Source organism: Dromaius novaehollandiae, chromosome 2 (assembly GCF_036370855.1).
Source record: "Dromaius novaehollandiae isolate bDroNov1 chromosome 2, bDroNov1.hap1, whole genome shotgun sequence".
Classification (NCBI taxonomy): domain Eukaryota; kingdom Metazoa; phylum Chordata; class Aves; order Casuariiformes; family Dromaiidae; genus Dromaius; species Dromaius novaehollandiae.
In genome coordinates, this window is record NC_088099.1 from 161,580,426 (window position 1) to 161,604,668 (window position 24,243).

The window sequence follows — 24,243 nt, forward strand, 5'->3', positions numbered from 1 at the left end:
AACTTCGGAAGAGAAACTGAGAGCAAGGCTGCAAGTTCCTTTCAGGTTGGGATGTGTGAAAAATTCATATAAACGGGGCAAACTGCTGTCTCCACTGCACAGTCGGACTGTGCACAAAGTGAGGAAGCCGAAAAACACCGAACTGGGCTCTTCTCTCCTTCTGCTCTTTCACAGACCTCTCTTACAAGCTGCTAGCAGAAAGGTAAAATAAACATACAGCAGAAAGAGGCATGCTTTAAAAATCCAGTGGCAGCTTTAAAGGTGGTTTGGCAGGGCTGCAGGCTGCTTTCGCTTTGTTAAGGCAAAGGATTTTTAAACCTGCAGAAACGCTATTTTATAGCAGCACCAAAATAGGGTGAGTGAAGTGAGAAATCAGCAGAGGGACAGAGCACCAAGTTCACCGCAGACCTACGCAGGGCTTTCGCTGTTGTTGCCGTTGTTTCCAGGATAATCAAATAAACAAACCCACCTTTTTTTAAATTCACACTCACTCACTCCATCCCCACTCTACCCGCCCCAGCTTTAAACCCTGTTTCAAGCAGATTAAAAAAAGTTGCCAGATGAGCACAGGAAGGACATGGGGCAGAGCTACGCTTTCCAGATAAGCGCTGTGCAGTTCCCCGAACTAGACGAGAGGACCTGGGGCCAAGCCCAACTTTTTCTAACCGTCTCACCTAGGCACTACAAATATCAGAGCACAGCAGGCTCTGGATTAAGGTCAATAAAATGAAGAGGGTGAAGGGATGGCAGCACCGGCTGGCACAGGGTAGTATGTAACGCTGTGGGTCTATCAAGCCAAATATTTCAAAGCAGATGCCTAGGAGAGAGCCACCCCCCCAGCCATAGCCATGTGGATAATATACAGGAGGAGTGCGCTGCTAATCAAGCGTGGTCTCCACTGCCAAGAGGCAGGAGGGCTACAGTTTAAACGCGACTCTTCGCTTTAACGTGTGGCACTGACTAACGCCAACCGAAGCGAGCTCAGGAGGATGGGGATCCAAGTAAAATACGGATGACTCTTGCCTTGAATTTCCTGTCTCTTTTCCATACCAAAATTTAATTTCCTTTTCAAGGAGAGTTTTCAGAGCTTATGAGAATTGACCCAGAAGATTACAAGGGCTTTGTCACCCTTCCAATCTCTCTCAGAGATCCATAATTAGGGAGGGTTTTTCCCTTCAACGTGTGTGCCCAGCAGGCAAACATATAATTCAGACTCACAATTATATGAATGAGTTATTTCAGTGTATTGGATACATACAAACCCAAGCATTTCTTTACAAAGAGTTGAAAGACCCTGCGCGTCCGGAACGAGTAAATACACATCGCGGCATTTTTTTCCCACCCATTTGCTTTCATGCACGCCGAGCTCACAGGCAGCCGCGGCGCAGACCGGGGATGCATGCTCACGCTGGAGATCAGTGCATCAAGCGCAATTAAAGCACACCTAACAGCCCGACTGCTAACCTCCGGTACCGGTGATGCATACTTCACTGGAAATCAACCCTGCGAGCGGGTACCTAAGGCAGAGAGGCGGCTTTTGCTCGCTTTGCCGCCCAAGCTGCCCGAGGCGGTGGGAAAAAAGCAGATAGGTAAGGAGCCCCGGTGCAGGACGAGCCCGGCTGGCCCCCGGGGGCCGCAGGGCTCCCGCCGCCGGGTCGGTGCCGCGCAGCCCGCGGGCGGCGCCCTGCGGCCGCGGCTGCTCCGCGGTGCCCGTGTGCGCGGCGCTGCACAGGCAGTGCGGACCCCCCGTCCGGCTGATGGGGCAGAGCCTCCCTGCCCGGGGCGCCGGGATGCAGCCGCGGCCACCATCCCTTGGCGGGGTGAAAATAGAAAACTTCGCAGCCGAGCTGCCAGGGAAAAGCCGGCTGCCGCCGCGGCTTGGCGGCAGGTAACGCGGCGCGGGGGCTCGAACCGGCGGCGCGGCGGGGGGAAAGTTGCCCTCGCGGGGAGCGAGGAGGAGGAAGAGGAGGAGGAAGGCGGCGGGGCGGGGCGGGAAGCGGCGCCGCGGTACTCACGGGGGGCGCGGGGGGTCCGGCGGGGCCCCATGGCTCGGGCACGGCACGGCGGCGGCGCCTCCGCCGCGGTGGCTGCAGCCGCGGCGCCTTTCTGGGCGCCCCGTCCCTCCCGGCCCGGCTTCCTGCGGCCCTAATATAGCGCCCCCGGCCACGTGGACGGCGGCGGGGGCCCGCGGCCCCTCCTCGGAGCCGGGCAGGGCGGTGGCGCCTCCCCCCCGCCCGCCTCCGCCCCGCGGAGCGCCGCGCCCCCCCCGCCAGCCCCGAGCATCGGCGGGGGCTGCTCCCCGCGACGGGGCCCCCTCTGCTCCTAACGGCATGGGCACCCGCGGACGCCTGCCCCCGCCCCTAAACTATCACACCTTAAATGTAGTCCCGTCCCCTCGAGGGCTGACGGGGAGGGCTGAGCCGGCCGCGCACAGCAGGACGAAAGGCCCCTCCCGCAGAAGCCGGCGTGGGGCCGTTCCCCTCGTGTCGGTTTTGCCCTCGGGTGACGCCCGGGGATGCTCGCGGCGTCCCCGATGCGCCCCATGGGCGGGGAGGTGGGAAGTGCCCTCTGACAGTGCCATCGTGATTAATTCAGGGCGCAACCCGGTGCTTGGATCCTGCCCCCTTGGTACTGTGGCCTTTCCTTAATAGGTGCCGCGGGAATGTTTTGGGGAAGGAATCCAGGGTTCGTTTCCCGGACAGCTTTTCCTCAACAGCTCAGCGAATATGAAACAGCCTGAACTATCTGTGCACATCTCCAGTGTCTTCTTCCGCAGAGGAACTGTTTATCCTGAACTCCGGGCCAGCGATTCCAGCCGCTGGTGGTGGGGATAGCGATGCCGACACCAAAGCAGCTGTATCGGTTTCCACCAAGTGGGGATCCAGCCCTTTACTCATATTTTAAAATTCCGAAACTGTGCCTAGGTAAAAGGTTTTTCTCTATAAATTTAAGTAGCCGCTATTTTATTTTATAGCTGTTCCCTCAGTGGCAGGATTGTTCCTCAGCAGTCAGTGCTTAAAGGCCCTTCAAGGCTGAAGGAATTAAAAATGAATAATTTAAAGCTGGTCTATGATGCAGAATTTTTAACATATGTTTTACAGGCCATGTAGAACACTCTTTTTTTGTCTTGTCAGTACATATTTCACAAACATGCAGTGCTGGAGCCCAAACGCTTTTTTTAATTTAAGACTCAAGATCTGTACCCTCCTCTGCACCGACACGGTGAAGCGCTGGAGTCTACGAGCCATAACGGGGAAATCGTTACCGCTGGCACCGATCGGAGGAGAGCAGAGATGGAGCAATTACACCACTTTCCCCCTTACACGCACCGGTGAGCCGGCTGTGGGCATCACCACGGCTGTCCCCCTTCGGAGACCCGCATCCCGCGGGAGATGCAAAGGAGCTGTAATGTGTTTCATCTCGCTCTGTAATCCCACCTCGTGATGGCCCACGGCAGGAGCTATGGGGGGCAGGAGGCCCTAACTCCTTGCTACAGCAAGGGGAGGAGGCACCAACTTTGTGGACATTGAAAATCAGCCCTGTTTTCAGCTTCACGGTCTGCTTTCCACACTATTCCTTATGTTGCCTGGATTGTCCAGCTCTTCATTTATATTTTATAGTTATTCCGGCGTTGCAATTAAAACAAAATCATCTTGATTATTTTAAAAGCTCTCCGAGGCCAAAAAACAATCTGAAGTATTTCGGCAAGACGTAAGGTTAGCTCCCACATTGAGAGCGTGCAAATTGGGGCTTTTATTCGCTCTCTCCTCATTTGCTCCCTCTTCAGTAGGTAATCTGCCATCTTTGAAACGAGTCGATTGCCAGTGTGTCGAGGCCAAGAAGAAGAAGTTAAAATAGACCATCAGCATTTGGCGTGCACGCAGTTGCCAAGAAGCTATTTCTTCTTGCCGGGGGAAATTGTCAGTGAGAAATGGCTGGCTTGCTCTGAAAAATCTGGGAGGAAGCTAAGGGCTCCCAACGGGGGGAAAGAAGAGCGGTTACGGTAGGGTATGTGCCTAGTAACGTGCCCCTCCAGCAGCTCCCCTATTTCCTCCAAAGGAGCCCATCCTTTGCATGGACACGTTGGACAGTTGCCATCGCAGCTGATGTAGCATGAGGGATTGGTAACCCTGCGATGGAGGCAGGAATTACGTCCCCAGGCCAGCACCAAACTCCTTGCAGGTAGATCCCTTTACGGAGGATATTACAAGGCTATTTTCTGCATGATTATATATATTCTTGCATCAGCTAATCATAGGTGTCTGTTACGTTCTGCACAAACAGAGACCTGTTGGCTGGCACAGCTAGCTGAGGTTAAGGGCACCTGGCAAGGCTTTGTAACCTTGAGCCGAGGAACACCAACAGTAATCGAATTCCAAATAACTTCTTTACTGGGAGAGACAGTTGTTATATACATGCCTTATCTCCGCTGTCGTATTTGGATGAGTAAGAGGCACTGCCCTCATTTTTGTGTGGATTGCTACACCACCACAACAGACACATTATGGGAACTGGAATTTAGACTTTAGAGTAGTTCTAATCTGGTTGATGATGATTTACTTTGGCATAGTGGATAGACTGATTGAGCGTGGTCAGCCTGGTCTTCTCAGTTTCTGTGGGAGAAGCTTAGCAGACAGCACGCGGCAGTTCTGTTACATCTCGTTATGGAGTCCACCCAACGGCGGGCCGTTCCCCCGATCCAAAGCCTGCCGAAGGCAACCAAAATGAGCTCAAAGATTGACGTGGGCTTTTAGGGCAGGTCCGCAGCCTCCACACTTTGCAGAATTGGGTTGGCGAGGCATTAAAAAAAAGAAGCAAAAAGGAACTGAAGAAGCATCAAGGAGAACACAACGTGCCTGTGTGGTTGCTCTCAGGAGCTGAACGAGGTCGGGGGATGCTGGCACGCGGCCAGCGCTCTTATCGCCCGTGCACGGGACCGCATCCGGGAGCTTTGGTGTCGGAGCAGGATTTCATTCCAGGCCAAATGGTAACAGCGGCACGTTTTCACCTTCTCAGATCCGTGAGGGCTGATACGGCAGGACTTTGTCCACTGCAGGTGAAGGTTGTCATATGGCACAGCCGGCTCTCCATAAGCATCTGAGGATGAAGACCAGGAAACTTTCAGTATCACAGCACATAAAAACAGACAGTAAACACCAAAAGCTTGATTTGCAGAAAGCTTCAGCAACTCTGGAGCTCAAACCAAGCCCTCAGCAAACACATAAAAAGAACCGGAACTGTGAAATATTGCTTTGCTTTTATACTTTTAGATAAACAAAATCTTCACTATAAGGACAATATAAAGCCTGAGAGGAATAAACACGAGAGAAGAATAAAACACTGGTAGGATATTAAAATAGACACAACAGTGGTACATCTGTCAAGATATAGGAAGTAAAATTCATGTAGAAACGTTCATCAGCAATCAATAATTTACTACAAAACAAACAGCATAAGCACATAAAAATAGGTTGAGGATAAGTAAGTATATGGCAAAGAGGGACAGACATGCACTTTTGAGTGTTTTATGCACACATAACATGAGTAATCTCCGGAACATAAATGATCCTTTTTGGCAGTTCAGGCATCAACTACAGAAAGTCACAGCAGTAAAATCTGCCTGATTTACATTTGTGCGTCTTGATCCCACAGTGCCTTGAGTGCCATCAGTTCCCAGCCATTTCAGGTGAAAATCCTCTGCTTTTCCTTGGCAAAGCCTTAAAAACGTGTGGGTTAATGGTGATTGTGCAAAGTTACTAGCGTCATTTCATTTTATTTCATTTCAGCTGTCTTCCAGGATAGTCAGGAATCAACCCGAAAGTGAGATTAGACTCCGGCTCAGAAAATAAGCACTGTTGATTAGGTTGAAGTGTCTATTAGGCTTGCTTTTGAGACTCCAGCCCACAAGAAGAATGGCAAGCAAAGCCTGTTAAAAAAACATTTTGACAAGAATGCATTTTTTCTGTGGCTCAAACAAAACAAATACAGTAACACAGAAGAGCCTGTTCCAAGTCAGGCTTATGTGCTCATCTGATCAGCACCAGCTAACCATTTCGTCTCTTTTGAATGTCACATAAGCGCACAAGCCGTGCCTCCGTGCTGTTTGAGAAATGTTTTTCCTCGAAGGATGTCGCACGTGTACCCAGGGCTGTACATGCTGTATTTATTAAGTTAAACACACTAACAAAACAAAACACTAATTGCACATGGAAGCCTTCCTCAGGGAAAGTGATGAGAAAAACCATGAGCCACACCTGACAGATGTTGGTCACATTGCTTAATTTACTACTGAACAGTGTTTGTGTTCAATGGTGGGAGAGCATGTAATAATGTGCCTAAGGTAGAAGAGAGTCCCTCTTGCTAGGTATAGGGGGGAAAATATTCAATATTAACATTGCACAGTCCCTTTCAGCATGTGTGACTAGCTGGGGTAAATGGTGTGGGCAGAATCTGTCCAGGGAGGGACGGTGAGCTGGAGGTCTGCTGCTAACCCACAGGTTTGGAGCTGGATACGAAACTGAGTATCTGAGATGTTACTAGGGGAAAAAAAATGTCTAGAAATTGCAATGTTCTGGAAGACTTAAATTTCCCAGATCTAGACTACGAAATATTTAATACGAAATATCCCATTGTTTCTGTGTGCAAAAGCTAGCAGAATTCTTCACTGAAGAAAGAAAAAAAAAATCAACACAAAAGCTATTGTAGAGGTCAATTAACAAATTGACCACCAGAGAAAAGCTTGCCATCAAAGATGGCTTTGGAGTTATGGATTATGACTTGCTTCCACTTAAGTTACATAATAAACAAAAGAAGACTGTAACTACAGGTCCCCAGACTCAGAAGGGCAAACCTGGGAAATCTAAGAAATTTCTTTAAAGACAATAGGTGGACAAAAGAGCTCAAAGAGTTGAAGATGATCTTTCTGTAAACCACGAGTGCTGAACTCAGCATGTAGCCTATCTAAGACATAGGAAATAAGTGATTTAGAAAACCAGAGGAGAGTTAATCTAAGCTTAATACAGTGTGATGTCTTAGAACAAATTCAGACGGAAAAAAATCATTTAAGATACAGAGATAAGTAGAAAATGGGATAAGATGTGACCTGTGTTTATCAGAGAAAGTTTAAACAAAATTAATTGAGACAAGAACTGATTCTCTAGGGAGAAATAATGGTGTGGCACGTTGTATTCGCCTGGTCTTTGATGAAGCATATGAAATGGTGCTACTCGGGAAAATTGGTAGTTATGTTGGAAGCTAAAGGTGGAATGAGAAAGGTCCATGTGTGCTGAGCATGGAATATTAGAAAGTATAGACAGACCTAAGTTATTGATGCTTTGAGGAAAAGAGGATTCAAAATATTTTCTCATCAGGACATGGGGAAGAAAACCTGTGCGGCAGCATAAGCTGACTTTCTACATTCACTGCTAAGTGAGGTGGATCCCACCCTTAGGCACTGATAAAATCATCTGACTTGAGATAGGAGATCTTCACTCGCCACCAGTTGAGGAGGAGGAAGATGCTGGTATACAAGATGGCTCTGAACTGCCAGCTGGATGAAGCCATGAAACAGGCAAATGAGATTTGTGCAGCCTAGCAAAAGGAAAGCTGAGGGGCGATCCAATTGCTGTGGATTAATTCTTCAGGAAGAGGATGTCAGGGAAGGGGGGAATTTATAGCAACTAGCAGAGAAATGGGTATAAACTGCAGGTGAATACATTCAGGCTGGAATTATGTTATGTTGGTAACCATCAGACAAAAGGATGTAGAAAAACTTTTTATGGAGAAGGAAGAGCAAACTCTCTGGTGTTTACATATGGGGCTTGATACTTTCCCAAGAAGACTTTATGATCCGGTTTCCTGTGAGGGAAAGCAACTGGAGCTGATGAGTCAGACTCACATTTCCTTATATTAAGAAAAGTAGTTTGACATTGCATGCGCTCAAAGATATACATCGTTAACAGAGGGCATCAGTTTTATTGCGCTGAAAGAAATAAAGAAATGAAGGCATTAAAGAGCTTGGCAGAGATCGTGCTGACCCTAGCAGAGTCAGCACTCCAGGCCCCTTCCCTGACCTCTTGGATGAGCAAAGGGCTTTGCCTGCTCTGCCTGGTTGGGTCCCGCGAGAGCACTGAGGTTATCACAAGCCAGAAGAACGCTGCAGTGAGGGAGTTATTTGTCATGGGAAGTGCCACTTAGATCTAGTATTATTAATATGTTTCCACAATCAGTCGCATATTCTACAGTATTAAAGTTTCCTGCAGACAGAGTGTTCCACAACACAATTTCTAAAGATTTATTTTTGAGGGGGGAGGAAGGAATTCTTTTAAAAAAGAAGCTAGCTTGCACAGCTCAATTGTGTTTTCACAGCATAAAATGAGTTACTGCTCAGTTTCTTCCACTGTTAATTTGTGTTAGATGGTGTATGGGGAAAGTACTTGTTTTTATTGCATTTTTTCTTCTTGCCATTGTACTTTGAAGAGTCAAAATAATTTCTGACTAAGATGGGGGGGGGAATAGGGGGAACTGCTGTGGTACAAGCTGACATTTCAGTTTTACCACTGTTAATTAGAAAAGGATGTGATTCAAAGCAAGCTTCATGAATTCGTGCAAGCCTGCAATACCTTTGCAATTGCCCCAGTCACCTACCATTTCCCTAGGGGAACATTTTCCCCCGGTAGAGGATTCTCCGACACCATGTGCCTGAGCACTGAAACTTGATCTGTCAATAACTTCAGACACCAGGGCTATATCTTTGGCTGGCATAAATCACTTTTTTACACCTTCCATAGATCTATGATGATCTGCATCAGTTGGGGACCTATCTTCATCTTTTATTTCATAGGACACTTACTATGTCTTCCCTTTCTTCTACCCTTCCCACCATGAAAATGTCCCTGTGTGAAGTATACATCATAGGAGTGTGGATCATAGAGAAGGAGCTGAAAATAAACAGCTATCTCATAAGTAAAATCCTGGGCTGTTGCTTTCCCTTTTTTTCCATTGTATCTTCAGGGCTCTTCTCGCTGACACAGCCTGTCTCTGTTTACTCCAGAAATACACCTATCCTACCACATATAATATTCTGTTTCTCTGTTGTTCCACTTCCCTTCTCTGTGCTGTATTAAAACCTATTTGTACTGGATGACATCTGTGTCGTTTCCAGTGCGATTGTGCCTAGCAGTCCCCACCATGGATCAAGGACTTATCCATCATGAACACAGAACATTTCCTTTAGATCAAGGCAAACTAGTAAAGCAAGACTCGGTATGGGAAAACACATCAGGACGGAGCACAGCACATACTTCACCTCCCAGCTGCCCCATGGTGCATTAGCTCTGCTCCTCAGAGGAGTCAAGAGAGTTGATTGGCACCATTTACTTGAGTCAGGGGGAGATTTTCTAGTGAATTCTCTAGGGTCCAAATTGAGCCGAAAATGTAGAACTCCGAGCAAATATTTCTCTTTATCTCAGAAACTGAATGGTTATGGAACTGGATGGTTATTGGTACCATGTAAAAGGGCTGAACACATTTAATCCGTCTAATCCACATTTGCCATTTAAAGGAGATGCAAGATTGAAGAACAGTTGCTTCAGGATGCAGCAGCTCAGAAGACTTGGCCCTTTTTGCTTGCAGAGATGTTCTCATCTGTGCAGACCAAATCCTTATGGCAATCCCCATCACTGCACAAGATATAGTTACAGTCAAAAAGCCTTCGCTCTGTTTTCTAGCAACTGAAAGAATCTGCTGTATTTTCACATTTCTTTTCCAGCAGAATGGAGGAGAGTGTGGACTTTTCGGTATGCAAGCTTTAAAATAAATTTAAAACAGGAATCAGCCACATGATCTGGATAAGTCATCTGATCTGGTTTCTGAAGCAACACAGTCCACAGGGGTTTATCCTTGTTAAGTGAACCAAGGAGTGTTGGTCTAAACAGCTATTTCAGAGAGACTTCGAAGACTCAGATGAATAATCCACCTCTTCTCTTGCTACTATTTTGCAATAGTTTGTCTCACTTGTTGGAAAAAAACCCAAAAACACTCACTTTGAATTTTACTTGCATGTATCTGGCTTCAGCTGCCAGCTGTTAATTCTCATTTCTCTCTGCTAGATAACAAAGTCCGTTGGTAACAGGACTGTCTTCATTTGAAGGTCCTCTACAGTATAATCAAGTTAGCACTTTGATCTGCTTCTCATGAATTAAGTAGACTGAGCCTTTTCTACCTCTCAGGTGGAATATATCTGACCAGATGTAGACGTCTACCCAACAGATGTCCACACAGCACTAGTCACCATAATGTCCCTTTATAGTCAGCGCAAAGAAATGAGCCTTCCAGGGCACCGTTCATCTCATCCTAAAGTGTATGTTTAAGACAGACCAGATGAATCTCTCTCTCCCTGAGTTCCTGTTTCTCTCTAGTAACAATCAAGGAAACCTGCGGTGACTACCTCTTATGGCAATGCCTGCGTTACAGACCTCTCTATTTAGAAAAGATAGATCTGACTCTCCGGCTAAGTCATTTTTCCGGCTTTGAATCATTTCCTTGGCTCTCCCCTCTGTGCCAACTTCTTGCACTGATGAAACTTTGCAGCATCTCCAGCAGATGCACGACTTCAATTCCAGCGTACGGGGATGCCGCCCTGTAAGCGCTGAGAGCACACGCCAGGATGGTTCACTGAAAATTAGGTTAGGGAGATATTGCGGGATTTCAACATGCACGTTGTCCACAGTCTGTATTTTCTATTGATTGTATCTTCTTAATGAGAGACATATGGCACTAATGAGAAAACTCCTTAATATTTATGGTCCTCCTGGAAAAAGACCAGATTATGTAACTATCAATCTTGGTATTTTTGCTCCATATCTGCTTTCCATTCTCCTGATGTTAACATCCCCTGCAGCACCACAGATTTCAGCTCCTTCCCCCCAAATTGTTTTTTTAGCATTAGCCGTTCAGTTGTATCTAATCATACCAGGCTCAACCACTAGCCCAGCCAGACAGCTGCCAGATGTTTTATTTTTAAATAAATACTTACATCTGTTGAGCTATAAAGCAGAGAACAATGAATACATTCTTGATGGCTTTTGTCTCTTCCACTTGAAGAAGACAGGATGAGATTTACACAGACTCCATAACGAAAGGCAAAGGATTCACGTAGCTGGGCAGGTTCCCTTTATTTTAAATGCAATGTGTTTATATGTCAGTGTTAACCATTGCTCTGTAGTGGTTTATTAGGTCTGAAGGAGGGAATCGTTATGGAAATCCCTCCTCTTAACCAACACCTCCTCCCCATTTAAGCATGTCTGGGTATAATGCTGTTGTATAATAAATATTATTGGTAATGTATATTTATATCTTATATACTCACCTGGGTAGCAGATGGGGCTGGGGGAGGGATTCCACATGCTGCTAGCTAGGAGAAGTGAGATGGGGTGTTCCCTTCAGAGCTCCCTATTTATTTTGGGGTTCTTCTACCACAAATTGATAAGAGCAGCTCAAGCATGCCTTATCCCTGTCCCTCCCTCCTCTCTGTCTTGCCCAAGCTTCCTCTTTCCTCAGCTTCCTCGCTCCATCATGATTTCTAGCTCTGATTTCAGACCTTGTCAGAAAAATAGGCAGCAGTGCTGAACAAGTGTTGTCATTTGTTTTTACTTATGGCTGTGTCCCCATAGATGTCAAGGCCCTGTTAGAGAACCAAGTTTTAGCCTAGACTTGCTGTGTAGTTTCCTGTCGATCTCGTTTTTAACCACAAACTGGTCCAACACAGATGATGAAGGCAGGCTGTACTGGTTGTTTATAGTGCTACCTTCTCACATGCTCATGCCATAGCTTTCTTTCGGGGAAAGCCAGAACGGATCATGTTAGAGCAGAGATTCTTTACGAAGAATTGGCTCTTCTTGTTAAAATCTGCTATTGCAGTCTGAAAGCTGAGCCAGTTCAGCTAAGACCACAATACCCCCACCACAGATCCCTCACATTGCTTTAAAAGTGATTTATGTCCATTAAGTGTTAGTCGGTAGGGGATCAGCTTCAGTTAAATCAATATAATGTGGGCTTCAATTGATTTGAGAAGGTCCACACAACAGGTTGTGCTGGTTTATATAATCAAATTTAAAACACTTAGTTTTTAAAGTACTTTTAGTTACAAGCTGGCATATAAGCAATTCTAGAGCTACAGATAAAACAAAGCTTTTAGTGGTGGTTCACTGCAAAAATATTAAGGACTAAGCAAAAGTGAAAATCTTGCAGGATGAATGAAAAAGTGTTAGAGGCATGGAGTGATTCAGTAAGAATTCAAACCATTTCTGGTATTTTTGGAACTAATCTTTAGCTAATATAATCCTGCTTTAAAAAATATATATAAACTGTACAGTGTTCATTTCTCCCCCCATTTCTCTGCTTATTATTTATATTAAAAGATTTTTATAATCATCTGTTCGCAACATCACACAAACAATCCTGTGACAATTGAAATAATGTTTGCTAAAGGATTAGGGGAATTTGTGGAAAGAATCATTGCTTCATGAGGGAATAATCAAATGCTCATTGCAGACATCTTTGTTCTTTACTCTTAATTTCTTTATGCCGGTACCTTGATTTGTTTCTCAAATTTAACAGAGAAGGGTATGAAGACACTAAGAATCTAAAATTACTATGCAACCATATGGAAATATTAAGTTTAGGAAGTCTAAGCACTTAAACCAACTGTTCAGGGTATTTTCCCCTTAATGTGCTTACATAAATCACATTAGTTTTTATGAGAGTTATTTTTCAAATTTATAGGCTTTTTCAGATAGAGCTTCATTTCCCAAGGTAGCATATGCAGAGGCTGAGGGTGTTGCTGCAAGTTAAGGACTATGGAGTTCAAATTCTAACTCCGACATTGGATTTGTGGGTGTCATTGGATACACCAGTTATGAGCAGACTTTTGGAAAAAGCTTCTACTTTTTAATGCTCAGCTTTAGAAGGTGGAATTTTCATTTATGAACACCCAGAATTTAAATCGCTGATGTAATAGGCAAGTATTTGTGTGCTTTCAGAAGTGGTTCGTGTTATGGCTTCATCTGTAACAAAATCTGAGGTGAAAAAAATCACAGCCACCACTTGAGCAAGTACAATGCATCAGAACTGCTATCTACCCTGTGTTTCTCATCAGTGTTTCACTGAAATCCCCAGTTCCTGGAAACAGGTGATTTTGGGGAAATCTCATAATTTAGAAGAAAAAGCATATTTCTAGCTTCGATGAGCACAGAGAACAGGTGCTGAGTGCACCCTGAAAGTTCAGAAAGCAGAAGGCAAATGAAAACTGTCCAATATTTACTATAGCATTGAATGGAGAGATATTTTACCATTGATTTTGTGATTTTGTGATGACCTAGTTCATGTGTTTGAATTTGGCATTATTGCAAAAATCAGTGAGAATCTCTGGAATGCATTAGCCCACACTAAACTCAAGAGGAAAACAGTGCGCAGCAAAGCTTCCTACCTACCCCACAGCAAGCCCACCCGAGGGATGGTTTGATTCCCAGCCCTCACCCCCACCCTGTGATCCATTCGAGCAGGCTGGTAGCCACACGCAGAGCTGCCGAAAGCTCACGTGGAGCTGGCAATGCTCTGTGCTTGCAGACCACAGCACGTCGAGGGTCCAAGGAGAGACCTCAGCTGTTCAGCTTGCAGTCGAGAAGTGGAGACAGTGTCAGATGAAGAGCAGGGCTCTATGCAGTTCACAAATCCTGTCTGCCAAACCAGATTTTGCCTTGGATTTCTTGTACTCACCTTAACCCACCCTTTTTGCACCACTCCTGATGGAGGTATGGGTGTAGGTTTTGGAAACACAGCTTGCATTGTGCTTGCTATGTGCAGCTTCCAGCTCACTGTACCTGGTGAGACCCAGTGTCTGGAAACTGAAGCTAAACATATTTACAACATAAGGTGCAAGCTTTTCATAGAGAGGCTAATTAGTAAGTAGGACAAATCAGAGAGACATACTGCTAGATAGATCTATCTTTGGGACAAAGAATAAGTCCTGACTTCATCACTCAATGGTTAAACCTCTTTGGCCACTGGTTCTAGCATCCTGTTTCTCCTTGCTAAAGCCTGGAAACTCTTCAGAAAAAGGAGGAGGTCAAAGGCTCACCAGAAGGTGAAAGTACTCAGCAAGAAGCTTTCATTCCACCTTCGATCTGGACAGTGACTCACACAATCAGCAACTAGCAGCCAAGATAGGGGCCATTAGCTGCTGCCTCTTAGCAAGGCTGAAGGATGAAGAGCACACTCCCCTCGCTCCTGTGCGCTGGAATGCCTGTGAGTTTTAATTATCTTCCTGAAGGCGAATTAACTCCTTAGGGCTAGGGTTCATTACCTACTTGAAGTCTTTCTATATGGTCTGCTCTGTTTTCTTTCTCTCTCTGCTAAGAGACAGCAGCTAAGAGCATCAATTCTGAACAAGTTCAGGGCCCACCATCTTCCATCCAAGATAGGGGCCAGGCTGATTTTTGTGCCAGGTGCAGGCTAGTCCTAATTTGGACACGTGAGCCGTGAGTCAGGAGGTTTGCTAGGCCAAAGCCAAGCCCTCATTGTAACATCCCTCTCCTGAGTCAGTTGGACATTACCCATCACTTGGCATCTTTACGCAAGGCTTACAGTTCCTCTGTGCCACCCAAAATAAGCTTTTGTGCTCAGCCAGAAGTTTTGAGCTTGGTGTGGGAAACATCAGTGAAACACTGGCTTACATTATGCAGGAGGTGAGCAGAGATAACAACCATGACTCCTTCTAGCCTTGCTGCCGCTATTACTGAAAAATGGACATTCTCCATATATTCTTTTTGTCCTACATAATGCCGGTATAACGGAATGCTTCTCTCTAATTTAGCTTTCACTGACTCAGAGCTCCTCAGACCTTCTTGGTTTCGCAATCATCACAACACCATCAGTCTTGAGAAAGCTCATGATTGCTTGGATCTGGGTTTTAACTGTTTTGTTTGCTAGCCGTAGGTTCCTGCATCTTAAAAATGAGCCTTTCCATTTAAGCTCAAGCTTTCATGACTATGAAGTATGTTGAACCAAGACCCTACTTTAATCTCTGACATGGGTAGGCTTAGGCTATATGTTAGGACAAAGCACGGAGACAGCAGATTCCTTTCTAGTGTAAATGGCAGATGATGCCTGTACTGAGAAATGGACTATCCAATGAACTTTTCAAAATAACCACCTCAATTCTGTAATTCAGATCCTATTCCCATCTTCTCCCATTATTTCTGTTTCTTTTGCTTCTGCTGGTGGGGGAGGGCTGTGGTGTGTTGGGAGGGCAGCAGATTAACAGCACAAAATAACAGCAACCAGATTCCTTCAGCTTAAGAGGAATTAAAATAAATTCTTCTATTGAAGGAAAAACAAAACCAAGAAGGATCAAAGGAAAGCCTGTGTGAGGGAGCACGGCATGTTAACAAGTTGGATCTATTCCTTCTCATATAATGGAAGATTTCAGAGGAGACGGTTCACTTGGAAATGCAGAGGTGTGACAGGGACGAAAGCTCAGACACATCAGTGCCTCCCCCAGCGGCTTGCTGTTGCATGGTCACTGAGCTTCCTTAGACTGCTTAGAAACAATCTGCAAATTTAGTACCTCCTGAAGTTGTTGGCTTGATGGCACTTAGAGAATTTGACGTGATAAAGCCTCCCCTCTTCTCAAGATTGCCACTTTCTCGCCCCTGTCTCCCTTTCTCCAGGAACCACCTTTGAAACAGCTCGAGCTGTTTATGCCATTTCTTCCCCATAACTGTGAAGGAGCATTTTAATCACCCTCACTGCAGCTTACAGCCCCCTCCTCCCTGTCTGATGTCAGAGAGCACCTGAGGCACTTCAGTCTTGTAGGGAATTTGAAGAACATCCAAAGATACAAACCTCCAGAGATAAAGTCCCCAGAGACATCTGTATAGCTCAGCGGCGGTTTTCAAAGGTACTGAATTCCTAAAAATGCAGAAGGTGGGATTTGGAAAATCCCCAACCACACAGTCATCCCACTCCCATTGAGTCCCCTGCCCAGCACTCTTAAAAAAAAAAAAAATCTTGGAAGGGTTTCTGCACCTGCAGGCGCTTTTCAAAATCTACCCCAAATATGCTTCCAAACTTATAGTCTGTATTGTCTGACACTTTTTAGCACCAGTTAGCTCAGAAGCAGATCTGCTGGGACGTCTCAACACTTCCCCATCACCATTACCACTACCCCAAGCCACACTTCTACTTTTGCTCATGGGCTGCAAATAAAACAGTGCAGTAGCGCTATGTCCCTTCCCTCCTCCCACAGCTGCCAGCAGGACTGTTTGGATAATGGCAGGGTGCTTTTGCAAACAGTAGTAGGAAGCTCTACAGATGTTCTCTGATCTCCGAGCAGAGTAAATGTCTCCATGCCACCCTGGTAGGGAGATTGTCTTTGTTACAGTAATTCAGAGCAACTTTGTCCTTGTAATATGCTACGGCACAACTTTGTGTGGCACAGTAAGCTGCACCAGGCAAGCAAACCTGCTGACTGAGCCATCAGTGGTCACAAAGGTTTATTTCTGAAGAAAAGGTTCAGCAAAATAAAATCACCATGGCAATATTCAGGTGTCTGATTCTCCAGAGATTATGAACAAGCAGCAGTAAAGCCAGACGCCAGCAATGCCTGAGTGAATAACTCACAGCAAATCATGATTTTGATGAAGTTCACCCTTTTCCTAGCCACAAACAGATCATCAAGGCTCTTGGAAGTGCTCCGCTTGCTCCTGGTAACTACAAATTGAGCCCTTTATGCAGAAGGCCAACATAAGTGCTGCATGTCTGTTAAATCTCAGAAGTCCTGGAGATACAGGATGCTCCAGCATCACAGGTATTTCATAGGCTTTGAGGATTTTGGTACTGGGTGAATTCCATTCGCTGTGAAGTTTTGCCTTTTAGAGTCAAAAGCATATCTTAGAAGCATTCCCTAGCTCCACTGTTTAAGGCAAAATGAAAGCAGCATATGCTGGTGCTCAAACAACGAGGATGGGAGACGTGTCACATCACTGTTTGCTCTGTAAAGATCAAAGGTTATTTGTGGTTGTACACAGGACATATAGGTACACAGGAAGACCTGAAAAAATCCATAGCTACTGAAGAGCAAAATTCCCTGTTTTCAGCTATGTTCACTGTCCCTGATCATCCAGCATTGTTTACATGTTAGCTTGCAGTCTGGCTGTAGTCAGGAGCCAGCAAACTTCGGGCACAGCAAGAACTAGCTCACACGAGTTTGGATGTAGCCTAAGATAGACAGGTAGCCCACATTTCCATAGTAACTACATGCTGTTGCATTAATTTCGGTGAAATAAATGAAGCTTGCAAGTCAAAGGGTATCTACACAGAGCAGTGCAATAGCACATAAAGATGCCGAAACAGTTCTGAACGAGACAGCTAGGCTTTCTTGCCTAATTTATCCTGCTTTTCAGGAGGGCTAATCGCCTGGGTGGAATACTTTATTATCCATGGCTAGCCTACTTTCAATGTCTTAGCTGGCATGTGCAGATATAGGTTGGGTATATCTGCACAGCACTACGCTGAGCCATGTAAGACCCACCAGAAGCAGGAACAAGCCTCTACAGTGCTGGGCAGCTTTTCAAAATCTGAGCTTCTGAGAGCAGAACTTAGCAGTCTTCTGTATTTCCCTTTTCTCTAGCAAGGTTGTTTGTCATTTTTTACACAGTGATGAAGATGGGATGAACTGTTCTTTTGGGGGGAAAAGAGAAGCTAGCCAAGATGGGCTGAGATTCTTGATTTACTGCTATTGCCAAAATCCTTGCCTGCTTTCTTAGGAAGAATAACACAGGTATGAAATGAAATTCTGCTCTGTTTGAGTGAACTTAATGGTACCTTTGCTAGAAGGGAAGGCAGGCAAGCACATGGCTCATGGACCACTCTGAAAACACTCAGTTCTCCCAGCATATACTCTTGCTTACTGGTCAGCTGAAAAGTAATACTAGCTCCACTGACTGGGTTGACTGGGTCTCCACTAACTGCAATAGGAGTTGAAATGTCTACCACAAATGTAAAAACCTACAGGTAGACACTTGTCTTGGCGTGGATTTAAAACCCACCCCAAAAACCAGATGAGATGAATCCCACTCTTTCTGACTAATCATTTTTCTATCGAAAAATGCCAGTTCATGGGAACTTCTGTTTGGATGAAAAGAAGCCTCCAGCAGGAAAAGTTTGTGAGTGAGGAATCTGTGGCCAGTGCCGGAGAAACACCCTGTACAGTTTATTACCTGCCTAACTCAAGCCCAGGATGGAAAATTCATGTCTTCCTTACCCCACAAACATGCCTCATCAGCAGGCTGCTGGGGAAGGAGTTTGGGGCTGGTTTGGTGCATATAAATAACTGACTAGTTATTGTGAGAGGGAGAAAGGTTTTGGCCTAACTTTGCATATCCTAGCTGCTCAGACAGCCAGGCTCTTCAGTCGCCTCTTGTTGTGTACGCTGCCACAGCAAGTATCTGTCTGTTTGAAGCACTAATCTGTCTCTTCATATGTATTTTGTATGGCTGTTTCAGATTTGCCTGCAACCTAGAAGATTTAATGACTTTTGGTTAGGCCAGCTGGGGATGGAGAAAACAAAGTTTAGGTTTTTAGTATGAATATCTCAGAGTAATGGTGTTTCGGGCAGTTTTTATAAGGCTTATAAATATGAAGACATTATTAGACACATTTTATTTCTTTTATAATATCATTCTTGGTCATCACTGCCATGGGACTAAAATCTTTATTCAAATATTGTTTATTCTGAATCTTCATAATTATCATCATAAATTGTCTCCTGACAAAAAAAAATTGCTAGGAGCGGTCATGGATACATCTGTCAAGATACTTACAGCCAAAGCACATAGACACAAGGGACTCTACTTCATTAATAAGAAAGCAGTTGTGTGCCTTTTCCGTCTCTTCTCAATTTATTTTACTTTCTTCAGATTTTGTCTTCTTCATTTAAGTGTATTTGACGTGTCATTAAAATGTTGTAGCCATTCCTTCACACAGCATAGCTGAACAAGTTCGAAAATAACCTTTTCTTTGTGGAACCAGGTAAATAAAGCTGATTTGTGTGGTACTGGTGGTTTTGCTCTGTGTCTCCAGAGTGTTTCAGCAGCTGGTGTTTAGGAAACCTTGCACTTTCCTTATTTTTCCTCTCTCTGTCTCATGTTTAGTATGAAGTTAAACAACCAAATTGGTGAAGGATTCAAGAAAAGGCTGATGATAGATGATCTGCAGCGATTTACAAGGACATAATCCCATCACGGAGTTCAGAATGCACCATACAGTGTGTGAAGAATTGCTTTGTATTTATTTCCATTCTCTCTATTCTCACACAACCGAGGGAAAAAAGGTTACGTATCAGCTTTGTTTTGAGGGGTTTACAGAAGGTACTAATGAATGGGCTTAGACTGTCCAAATATTGACTTATCCTTTGGGATAACACTTGGGTAAGGAATTACCAGTTGCGCCATTGTAGTCATTAACATTTTTTATAGTTTAACTACTCCCACTTCCTTCTCCATAGATAAATGGAGTAATATATTAACTTTCTTCACCTATTGGGGCATCAGAGGATGTGCTGGGCTTAGCTCACACCAACTCCCACTTCCCAGGTGGTGCCCAAATCACCTTATTTCTTGGATCTTTTTGTCTTAGGGAACATCCCTATTCAGCATGGCCTGAGACTGTTTGAGTCCCAGTTTGCCTTGTATCTGCAGAGCGTGCCTGAAAGCACGAATGCTGGGCTGCTGCCGAGTAGAAAAGGTGGCCTGGGGGTCCATCTCAGAGCAGTGCTGACCCCAAATGCCACAGGGCAGCCTGGATTTCTAGAGAGCCAGTCTGTAGACATGTGTGGTATAAAAAGAGAACTCAAGCAATGTGTCGAGCTTTACTTGGATCACGCCTCCCAGGGTAATGTAGAGGCAGGCTCAGTCTGATTTTTTATTACAATTTTTATTATTATTGTCTTTTGCACAGGTTAAATGGTTATTCCCCAGGCTAGAAAGCAGGGGAAAGCAAGAGAGGGATCAGCAGTGTCAGATACTCTGACACTCACCTAAAAGGTAAGACACCTGGGTCCTTCTGCTGTGCTAGTAAATATGTAAATGTCTCATGCAAAGTGGAACAAATTCAGCAAAAGGGTGAGTGTGGAGCTCTGTAGATTGAGAGGTAGGGTGTTTTTCTAGATGTGAAGTGAACCTAGCTATCCTACAGCCTGTGTGGCTGTCCTGAGCTATGATTTATTAGGCAAGAGGGAAACTCCTGCAGAGTTCATTATTGTATCTCCTCTTCCTCTCCTTCTTCTTCTTCTTCTTCATCCTGTTCCTGTTCCTCTTCCTCTTCCTCTTCTTCTTTTGGTCAGCTGAAACAATTTGCCAAATTTGACATGAAACCATACATGTTGGCAAATAAACCAATTGCTGGAAGAAAAAAAGGAAACCTTTCTGCCTTACCTTCTGTTCTATTGTGCAGACACTTCATTTTTTCTCTGTGTTTGTGGATGGACCTTGTCTCAAATGTTTTCAACAGATACAATAAATAAATTCTAATGAAAAAAAGTAGAATAGAGGATGAGTGATGATGGCGTATTTGATCCAGACGTTGGGTTATGGCAGTTTTTGAAAGGAGAGAGTGAAAGAGGGAAGGAGAGACTGAGATAAACTGGGATGGTAATGCAAATTCATAGGAACCTCTTTCCCGGTTCCTGGGTCAAGTTATCACATCAGCTGCTTAATTTACAAACTCAAATCCAACTGTCTTTCGTTTATACTTGGGCATGTCATTACCCTTTATTTTTGGAAATAGAACATAAATTCCTAAGTCAGTTAGAACCAGACTTTTACAGATATTTAGGAGTATAACTCATAGAAACAGTGAATTCAGTGCCTACAAAGGCTTAAAGCCTTAAAAAAGCATGGCCTTTGGATGCTGTTGAAAATGTATTTTTTGTATTGGAGATTGGAAATGTATGTTTGTACTGCAGATTAGCCCAAGTCTCAGCAGGGCACAGGAGCTGTGTTACTGCCGCTACCAACATAAGTAATGAAAGCTACTGTGTGCCTTCAGGGCATTTACTGGGTGAGTATAACTTCGTGATGCAAAGTGCAGCTCATGGCAGGATTTTCCACTGCGCTTTACAAGAAAGCACTAGATCAGCATAGGAACTGTGTGTACTATTTACCAGGAAAGCGATGATATATGGAGGACCAAATTTATTGATTCTGATCCCACCAGCACTCTCTTGAGAAAGGTGGTTTGTCTTAAGGTTGGTCACCACAGAGAAATGGCCTACTGAGATCAGTGCTAATTCCCCATTATGTCCAAAGCTTCAGTCTAAATAAACTACCATCAAACCCAAAAACTGCAGAGGGAGAAAGTGGTGACGCCCGTCAGTCCCAGTCTTCAGGGCAGTGTGTTAAAATATGCCAAAACACTCAGAAAGAAAGATGTGTTTGTTTACCCCCAAAATAATTCCCCTCTGAAGTCAGCCACACTACTCGAAGAGTCAACATGAGTTTCTACAAACTGGAACAAAGAAAATATGCTCTGATATCTCTATAAAGTGTAACATCATAAGGGAAAATGTGTAGCTTGTTAAAGTCACAGAGCCTTGTCGGCATCCAATTTGCAGAAGCACAATGACAGAAATGTTACAGTAGAGAAACAGCAAAACCTTTGAGATCTAATAACTCCATTCATCAGAGGAGAAAGTGATCTGAAAAGGCATTTTTGTCTGTATATAGTTAGAAGTGCTTAGGATATGAGGAATGTTGATTTATAAGTGAGGGTACATAAAGGGCAGTGTTAATGACATATCTGGGTTTTTTTTTTTTTTTTTTGCTTTTTTCTTTTTAATGTGCACGTGTGTATCCTAAACTTTTTCTGTTGGTGCTTATCAAATGATACCATATGAATGAAAATAACTTCTGCTGGACAATGTTCTCCCAGTTTGCCTTGGGGACAGCGGGGTTTGTAGCTTCTCCAGCAAGTTGGTGTGAAGGACAACCATTGGGAATGCTAAAGTATCAACATTCCTATGACTCATTCAGATCAGAGGTTTGATGGAACGACCCTGCTAATCTGGGGCACCTCATGCAGGCTGCTTGGTAGAGTCCACTGCTGTTCCCTTTCTGCTTCTTTGATCTCCCTGTGCCATTTCTTCTCCCCACCCCACAGCCTGTTTGTTTACAGTATCTTGTGGGCAATGAAGCTTCATGCGCATGAGATACGCAGTTTTTGGATCTGAGCAGGCAGACCTGACATTGTAGCAAGTGTTAATCAAAGGCAGTGCAATGCCTTCTCTGTACCCCAATTAAACACGGTCTTACACTAATAGCCATTTTACAGCTTCTTTACTTGCTACAGGGCTGACTCATCAGTTGATTCATTACTTAAGTCACTTCTTGCTGTTTCTAATGTATTTCTAGCCAAAACATATCCTGTGAACTGGCAACCTTGGAAGTCTGTGTATGGCAGCTTTCATGTCAGTGCTCCTGCAGCTGGGTGCAGGGCCTCTGCCCACGGAGGCCTTTGGACTCTAGGGAGAAGAAGAATCCAAGGCAGTATGAAAAGGTCATCCTTGAACTCTGGCTTTTGCCTCAAAACATGGGAAAAACCCTAGAAGCAGGTCTTTCCTCCCAGCAAAGTGTATGGGACTACACAGTGATAAGTATGCTTGTATGCTGCTGACTGCAGAAGTGCACTCCAGATCTGGTTTGAATACCTTCTCCATCATGGGACCCCTGCGTGACCAAAGTCTGTCCTGCAGATCGCCCAGGGGACTGTGTGACTGATAAGGTTAGCTGTCCTCCTGGCAATGCATCCTTCCAGAAGCTGGGGGTGTGTGGCGGACAGATGAGTGAACTTTTGCCTTAAACATTTCTTGGTACATAAGGTGCAAGCAAACCATAACCCCGAACAAGCCATCTGTTCCCAGCGGAAACAGGACTGAGCTGCTGCGACCCCCGAAATGGTCTCCCTGCGACCACCCAGGACACACCGAGCCTGCGCTGAACCAGACCACGATCGGGCAGAGACTTTGGGACCTGGACTGTAAATTATTGCCGTTTAGCACAACTTCTATAAAACTTGCTTAGCATGAGTGGCTAAATTTGCTGAAGCCTTAGGCCGCACTCCCTAGTTTGGTGAGAAAGGGCCCCAGAGCTGGTGCAGGCGGGAACGATAAGGGAGTTACCAGCAGTTTGCATTCCTGTGCTTCACACTCCGGCAGGAAGGATGTCAAGGCTTTGAAGTGAGGCCTGCTTGGGCGCCGGGACCCTGGGGAGCAGGGCCTCCTCTTGCTGTGGAAACAATGCTGATTGGGGGGGGGGGGGTCTGGGCTATCTTGGGGTCCAGATTATATTCTCTTTGTCTGGACCTTGGGAAATAACACCTACTATCACTGCTGGGGAAGTAATAATTTGTCAGGGCCTTGAGAGATAAGGGCAGGACCTGAAGAATGAAAACGCATCTGTCAGCAGAAACCACAACAGTAAACAACCTACCTAGGGACCCAATAAGGAGCAGGAGACCCCAGACCTAAATATTACTATTGGTCCAAACTACTGCATGAAGGGCGGAGGGCTTAGATTGGAAAGTATAATTGCCCAGGGATTTCTTTGTTCGAGGTCCCTCTTCGGAGGCACCCAACTCGAGCTGTAACTACTGCACACATGTCATTACAATTTATTTATTTAATTTGCCTCGATTTGGCTCCAAACTTTTCAGCGGGAACCGAGGGTCGGACCTTGCTCGAGTTGTAATTACTGCACGTGCATCGCTAAAATTTACACCCAGGGTGAAGAGGACCAACGGGACGCCGCTGGATCCACAGGTGGTGATATCTCTTTCTCTCTCCGCCTTTCTCTCTCTCCTCCCCTTTGCCTTTCCCCACCTTTTCTCCCCACTCCGTGGAAAATAAAGTTAAAAGGTTGTACGATATTTGACCGGTTTTAGTGTCTTAATCTCGTCCTTGGGATCATAACGAAACCCTCCCCAATATTGGATCGGGACAGGATGATGCGAGTTGCCATCTTCATGGCTGCTCCAGAAGCTCCTCGATCCCTGATGTTTCAGCAGTATCTCAGAAACATCATCGGAGTGAGGACTCCAGGCTGCCAGCAGCGTTAAACCTCAGCAGAGCTCCAGAACCTTTGGAGGATGATTTCAAAAAAATGGGAGATGGTCTGAGGACTACCTCAGCCA

General features: G+C 45.0%; 1 protein-coding gene and 1 long non-coding RNA gene across 4 annotated transcripts in view; one reads left to right on the forward strand and one right to left on the reverse strand.

Moving 5' to 3' along the window:
• Window positions 1–2,161, reverse strand: part of ST3GAL1 (ST3 beta-galactoside alpha-2,3-sialyltransferase 1) — a 76,957-nt gene extending 74,796 nt beyond the window's left edge. Inside the window, exon 1 of the mRNA XM_064507892.1 lies at window positions 2,016–2,161. The gene's annotated coding sequence lies outside the window, so the exon portion shown is untranslated. The remainder of the gene's footprint in view (window positions 1–2,015) is intronic.
• LOC112991316 (uncharacterized) lies at window positions 1,344–23,993 on the forward strand. 3 transcript variants are annotated; one of them, XR_003261270.2, is made up of 5 exons: window positions 1,344–1,589; window positions 2,777–2,924; window positions 19,212–19,390; window positions 20,017–20,102; window positions 22,467–23,993. It is a non-coding gene; the product is annotated as an uncharacterized LOC112991316 (long non-coding RNA). The 3 variants fall into 3 exon arrangements; XR_003261269.2 differs by lacking the exon at window positions 2,777–2,924; XR_003261267.2 differs by lacking the exon at window positions 1,344–1,589 and having other exon boundaries at window positions 2,274–2,924.
• The last annotated feature ends 250 nt before the right edge of the window (window positions 23,994–24,243 follow it).